Here is a 6063-nt window from a genome sequence, read left to right as displayed (position 1 = left end):
TCTAGGTGAATGTTACGTTATTCTAGAAATTGTCTAAAGTTTCTAAAAATCTGATATGTCCTAACATAGTGTTGTCACTTGTGATTCTAGTTACTATCCGAAAATGTATGTCACAAAAATACTGATTCCCTTGTCAACTGTCTAATAACAAACCCTCGTCTGATCCTTACCCATTGCCTTTTTAAAAAGTCCTTTGTCATTTACAGACAGTTACTGTTTTACTTTGATGCTTTTACAAATATGTTTTGTTTTCAAAGAGATTCATGGGAAAGGTTTTGACAAATACTCTGGAATACAGGTTTTTGATGACTTTAAGATCATAATGCTAAACTGGGTAAGAATTTCTAAAACTCAAATGGAAAACTGATTGCTTTAATGTTTTGTTTTCCAGATGTAAAGGACCCCTTTTCTCTTCTCCTTTAAGCTATCTAATTTACAGCAATTTGTAAAGTGTATCTTTGCAACAAAAGTTGAAGCATTTATTTTTTTCTCCCTACCTGATCCCTCCAGAATTCAGAAACTGTTAAGTATCCTTTTCATGACAATATACGTATTTGGGTAAATTCAATGAGAATTTATTCTCCTCATAACAGGATACAATTGGAAATATTGACTATTTACTAATGCTTTGACTAGATTATCCTATTCAAGAAAGATGTACATAGACTCAGAAATGACCAGAGAACTTTAAAAAACTTCTTGGAAAAATTGGCCTACTGCCTTGCTTACAAGGTTCCAGCAAAGCAATCTTAAAGAAAGAACTTATATGATTAATCACTATTCTCCCTGCATTTATAGAAATAATCAGGCCGAGTTTAATACAAACAAGTTAGCTTTGCTATGAGTATCTTTAGCAAACATGAGGGTAGTTGTGGAGAGAGAAATTATGTTTGCACTGTTATAGATATTAAATTCTAGTCCTATTAATTGTCTTTAATGTTTTGTTATGCAGTCATGCACCACATAACTACATTTGGGTCAGTGATGGGCCACATATACAGTGGTGGTTCCATAAGATTAGAACCATATAGCCTAGGTGTGTAGTAGGCTATACCATCTAGGTTTGTGTAAGTCACTCTATGATGTTTGCACAACAGCCAAATTGCCTAATGATGCGTTTCTCAGAATGTATCCCCATCATTAAATGATGCACGGCTGTATATTGTAAGCTGGACTGGATCCTAAATTCTTCTAGTTTTCTTACAAGTCTGGCTATGGCTCTCCAAACTAATGTTTTCAACTTTTACTGCCTTTGAAATCTCTTTGGGAGGGACTATACCATGTCCTCCTCACTATCCAGATGGCAGCCAAACTCCAGGGACTTGAGCCTTGGGTACACACATCAGAGCTAAAGAATGCTCCACTTAACATCTGGTTCTGTATAAACGCTGGAGACATCCAAATCAAATTGACTAGCAAGAGAAGCAGCTGACATCTGAGGGAGACAGCTTTTCCAAGATGACCAGGCCAAGCCTATAGACCATTTTCTCACTGTTACTTCTTACTTTATTTTCTCCCTCTTTTTCTTGGAGGAACAAGGCCCTTGTCCGCATTTTCCAATCTTTTGTGAAAGGGGGAAGGAATCCTCTCTGATTATTGGATTTGTCATCAGAAGCCTCAATCTGTCCAGAAGAGACATGACCCCTTAGTTCACTCTATAAGTAATTTCACTGAAATTCCAAATGCCACTATATGTTTAAATTGTTCCATGGGCTCATTTTATAAAGTTAGGGTACTAAGCCCATCTAACCTCATTGCTTGTTTCAATCTAACCCAACCCTGGGATGGGAAAACAAGGTCTTCTGAATATTTGTATGAAAAATTCTGTGGGGCCACTAATGTAAATCAGGCCATTTGTAAATTTGTTGATTTACCCATATATTTAGGCAATCACTTGGTATATAACAACATAATGTCTGAGCCTTACTTAAATAATTCTAATGCCTCTATGCCAATGAATGGGTCCAAAGATACTGCCACTTATGTGGGAGACTTATGCATACCTCCTGTTGCTTGTTGAACCATTGCAAAAATGGCATGCCTAATAAGGTGATGCAGGCTGAGTGCTTTGAGATGATTTCCAATGAGCTTGACAAAATATAGACTTTGGATAGGAAATGCCTGAGAGTTCTCCCTACTACCTTTCTGTGTTTCTCAAATGTGGCCTTAAGCGGTTTCTGGTAGGTACTCTTTCCCTCAAATGTGGAACATGACACCCAGGAAAGGTCTTTCCTGGCACCAAGGGACAAAGGCTACTGAATTTGGAAAACCTGACTCTTGATCATCAGTGCTTTTGGAGAAAGATATTGATCAAAAGGGGAAAATGGGAAATTAATAAAAGAAATCTCAACCAAATTGGAGTCAGGAAGGCCTGTAGGGGGAGCTCTCATGCCCTATCACACTCCTCAATTACTCCAAACAGGAAGAGATGTATGCTTGCATCTCTGACAGGAAGGTGTTTGCTACTTTAGTATGCAGCAGAAGGAAGGAAGATTTCTCTCCTTGTTCAGCAACAGCTGAAGCAATGAGAGACTGTAGCAACCCAACCAATGAGATGCCTCTACACTTTGGACTTTCAGTTTCTTCCAATAGACTCTGTTTATTACAGCCTCTCTCTACTCTCCCTTTTCTTCTATAAAAGCAAGCCCCTTCCTTTGTTTCTTTGGATTTGCCTATGGTCTGCCATACCCTGCTTATCCTGAATTGCAATTCTAATGGCTATTCCCAAATAAACTTCTTTTGCAGGTAAAACAACTGGCCAATTTACTTTTTAAGTCAACACTTCCACGTCCCAAGCTTCTCAACCATGGACTAAAATCCTCCAGCACTCCCAAATCATCCATCACACCAGAACTCCATGCCCAGGGATCCAGGAGTGCAGGGACAACCAGCTACTTTTGGAGGGGAACCTCTTCCTGAGTACCTCTGCATGTGTGTAGAATTAAAATAAATTCTATTTTGAGAAAATTCGGGGTTGAGGTGGGAAATTTTCCTTCAAAGACAGAGAAGTGAGACAGATTGCATGTAGCAAGAGGAAGGGCAGAAACCATAGGGAAAGTTTATTCAGGCCCTGTGGATGAGTGTGGGGTAGAAATGAACGGAGAAATCTGAGAGTTTCTGCCACCAGATTTCTGTTTTCTTCTTCCCATGAAAAAGAAGCAACCCAGGGGCCATCCCGGTGGTGTAGTGGTTAAGTTCACACACTCGGCTTCAGTAGCCCAGGGTTCACAGTTTCGGATCCTGGATGTGGACGTATGCCGTGTTCATCAAGCCATGCTGTGGCAGTGTCCCACATACAAAGTAAGGAAGATTGGCGCAGATCTTAGCTCAGCGACAATCTTTCTCAAGTGAAAAGAGGAAGATTAGCCATAGATGTTTGTTCAGGGCCAGTCTCTCTCTTACACACACACACAACCCAAGAGACAGATCCCAAATTATTTAGTTCCACTTAGCTCAGGCAACTTAGACATGAATTAATGCAGTTTCTGTTCTGGTTTCTCCACGCTTCCCACCCCTACTCCCAGTATGTGGCAGATGAGATGCAGCCCCTCCTGCTCCACCACCCTGCCAGAATCTTCCTCAGTCAGTACCTCTAAGCTCAGGGACAGAGCGGAAACTTATTGAGTCAGGAATGCTGGCAGTGGGAAAGGCTGGCTCCTCTCCAAACTTCCCCAGGTGCTCCTCTGCCCTTGACCTCTTGCCACAAGCTCAGCCTGGGCTCTGAGCACCCTATGGGTGCCAGATGGACAGAGCTGGATGTGACTGACTCATGATCCATCTGGGCTGAGGAGATGGGTAACTTGAGTATCCACCCCTTCCTTGCTTATATCATCCCCCTCAGCTGCCATTCTTTTTCTGGAAATGTCACAGTCGTGATTCATTGAAATGTGAGTTTTAGACACCCTAAGGTCCCTGGCTGGAGCCTGACTTCCCTCATTGGTAAAACGAGTGACTTGAATTAAGGACACATCCTCTTCTATACTTTAATGATCGAAGTTATCCTTGCCAAAGGTAAGGTGTCTTATCTTGTCTTTTCTGTGAAGTATCATGGAAGTATGTCGGGCAGCTTGAAAGAAGAGACGGAGTCTTACTCATCCAGCGTTCTTGTCTTGTCCACCCTCACCTACCAAGCGTGGAACCCAAGCCGGAGGAAAGAGAGCAACGGAAAGGACAGGATTCAAGGCACCTTCGAAGGCTGGGGGCCTCTCTGGTACTCACCCTGTCTATAAGACTAGCCTTGAGTCTCCTAGACTTCTTCTGGCTTGAGTCATTTCCAGTTCATCTTTTGTCTTCTCTAGAGTCTGGGCCACTTCTTCTTTCTCTTTACTGTTTTTTTTTTTTGGTCCCAATTTTCTTTTTAGAATTTAAAACCCTACCCTCTCTTTCTCTCTCTCAAATTCTCGTCTCCAAGAATTCCAGGGCCTTTCTCCAGCTGTATGGTGTCTGAGGTCTCTTTAGGGCTGCTTGCTTCCAGGTGATGTTGCTGCCCACGTTCCTCAGCCCCAGCCCCTCCCCACTTTCCTGGCATGGCCCACGCTAGGGTCACTGACGGCCTTGGTTGCCAGATCCTAGGCCTTCTTCATTTCTTACCTCATTTGATGTCTGGCAGGCTGTGACATTGTTTACATTCTCTCCAGGCTGCCTTCCACAATGCCCTTCTTTCCCCTGGGCTTCTGTCTTTCTCTTTGAGAACTTCCTTCTCAGTCTTCACGGGCTTCTGCTCTACTGCCAACATTGGCACTTCCCTGGGACCCATTCCAGGCCCATCTTTCTCTTCCCTCGTCTGACTCCTACCAGGATCTCATCCCGCACTTTTGCTGAAGGTTCTAAAACTCATCTCCAACCCAGACTTTTCTTCTGAGGTCTGCCCCATGTACCCAACTGCCTCTAGGACATCTCCTCTTGGAAGCCCTTCAGGCCCCTCTTATGTAGCACAAATAATCATCACAGCATAGTAGTGATAATAGCCAATAATTAAAGCTCTTACACAGTCTTATAAGCATTTCACATTTACTAACTTAACTTTCCCAGCAACAATAGGAGGTGCATACTTTTATTATACCTATATTTTGCAGATGAGGAAACCGAGGCATAGAGGGTGAAAGAGTCAAGCTCTTAAACACTGTATTTTGGTTTTCTTAAAACCAAAGTTGGCCTAACCCACTCCTCTTCCCTTCCTCCAGTACTCTCTAGCTCGGGGACCATCACCACTGCCCTCTCCTCAGTGCCCAGTCCGCCTCCAGTCTATTCTCATGGCTACTAGCTCACCCCACACGTCCCCACCATCTCCCTCCTGACTGATATCTGTTTCCAGCTAGTTTCCAAAGAAATCATGTCTCTTACTGCCCCTCTTTCTAGCCTTCTAAAATGTAAATTTGATGAGCTGTCTTCCTAATTCACTTCAGTGCTTCCCTTTGCACTCAGGATAAAGTCAATGTGCCTGAAGGGGGCTTTCCAGGACTGGGGCATGCTTCCCCCTCCTCCTCCCCCACCACACTGACCTCATCTCTTGCCACTTCCCACCTCCCACTCTCTGGTTTCACTCATTTTCCCAGAAGCCCTCCTGTCTTATGCCTCTTCCTCATTTGGCAATCCCTTCTGAAACACATTCCCCTATAGTCAGTTGTCTTCAAGATTCAGCTCAAGTGCCACCTCCTCCAAGAAGCCTTCCTGGAAATATACACCTTCGTAGCCTGATACGACATCTTGCAGTCAATAGGCTTCCCCTCATAGCAAGTCTTGCTGTTTACACATTTGCCTTCTCCACTGACCCCAGGGCCGAGGCCTTGTGGTTTGTGTTTTCTCCCTCTGCAAACAAATGATATGCATAATCAGGCTCAAGTTAGCCTTGTTGAATAAATGAGTGAATATCCATTCTGTACTCCTCCTAGGACCCAGATGCTTGACTCCTGGGCCCAGATGTTTCCAGGTCAGAAGTGGAGAGTTCGCACCAGGGTCTTCGTTAGGCCCCTGACCTCATCTTGGCATCTGGCCCTTTCTTCTCCCCGGCTAACTGAAGTTTCAAGGTCAAGGGAATCTGGGAGAGGTGGGACAGGGCAGGGG

The sequence above is a fragment of the Equus asinus genome, chromosome 14 (assembly GCF_041296235.1).
Source record: "Equus asinus isolate D_3611 breed Donkey chromosome 14, EquAss-T2T_v2, whole genome shotgun sequence".
NCBI lineage: Eukaryota > Metazoa > Chordata > Mammalia > Perissodactyla > Equidae > Equus > Equus asinus.
Note: the sequence above shows the minus strand (reverse complement) of the source record.